The 1109-nt window shown below is 54.5% G+C and overlaps 1 long non-coding RNA gene across 1 annotated transcript; it reads right to left on the bottom strand.

Annotated features, from left to right (window-relative positions):
• Positions 1-671: 671 nt before the first annotated feature.
• On the bottom strand, positions 672-1109 carry LOC124444039. Its single transcript, XR_006947803.1, has 2 exons — positions 934-1109; positions 672-721 (listed from the first exon to the last, which is right to left on the bottom strand). It is a non-coding gene; the product is annotated as an uncharacterized LOC124444039 (long non-coding RNA).

Genomic DNA, 1109 nt, shown 5'->3' on the forward strand with positions numbered 1-1109 from the left:
CTGTCCCTGCCGTCTTCACTGTCTCTGTCGTCGTCGCTGTCCCTGCTGTCTTCACTGTCTCTGTAGTGGCCGCTGTCCCTGCTGCTTGTCTCTGTCGTCGTCGTCTTCACTGTCTCTGTCGTCGTCGTTGTCCCACTGTCTCTGTCATCGTCACTGTCCTGTCTCTGTCGTCGCCGCTGTCCTTTGTCGTCTCTGTGCTCGTCTTGTGTCGTCACTGTCCTCTTTACTGTCTCTGTCGTCGTCGCTGTCCATGCTCTGTGTCTTTACTGTCTCGTCGTCGCTGTCCATGCTGTCTTTACTGTCTCTGTCGTCATCGCTGTCCCTGCTGTCTTCACTGTCTCTGTCGTCACTGTCCCTGCTGTCTTCACTGTCTGTCGTCGTCGCTGTCCCTGGTCTCTCTGCTGTTTTGCTGTCTTTGTCGTCATCACTGTCCCTGCTGTCTGTCGTAGTCTGTCCATGTCTTCACTGTCTCTGTCGTCGTCACTTTCCCTGCCATCTCACTGTCTGTCGTCGTCTCTTCACCGTCTCGGTCGTCGTCACTGTCCCTGTTGTCTTCACTGTCTTGTCGTCGTCGCTGTCCCTGCCTTGTCTCTGTCGTCGTCGCTGTCCTGTCACTGTCTCTGTCGTCGTCCCTTCACTGTCTGTCGCTGTCTTTCCCGTCACTGTCCGTCTTTATTGTCTCTGTCGTCGTCGCTGTCCATGCCGTCTTTGTCTCTGTTGTCTTTACTGTCTCTGTCGTCGTCGCTGTCCATGCCGTCTTTACTGTCTCTGTCGTGCTGTCCCTGCTGTCTTCACTGTCTCTGTACTGTCCCTGCTGTCTTCACTGTCTCTGTCGTCGTCATTCTCTTGTCGTCGCTGTCCTGCTGTCTTCTTGTCTCTGTCGTCGTCACTGTCCCTGACTGTCTCTGTCGTCGTTGTCCATGCTGTCTTCACTGTCGCTGTCCCTGCGGTCTTTACTGTCTCTGTCGTCGTCACTGTCCTTGCCGTCTTTACTGTCTCTGTCGTCGTCGCTGTCCATGCCGTCTTTATTGTCTCTGCTGTCTTTACTGTCTCTGTCGTCATCGACTGTCTCTGTCGTCTGTCCTGTTGTCGTCTCTGTCGTCGTTGTC

The sequence above is a fragment of the Xenia sp. Carnegie-2017 genome, unplaced genomic scaffold (assembly GCF_021976095.1).
Source record: "Xenia sp. Carnegie-2017 unplaced genomic scaffold, XeniaSp_v1 HiC_scaffold_21, whole genome shotgun sequence".
In the NCBI taxonomy this organism is placed as follows: domain Eukaryota; kingdom Metazoa; phylum Cnidaria; class Anthozoa; order Malacalcyonacea; family Xeniidae; genus Xenia; species Xenia sp. Carnegie-2017.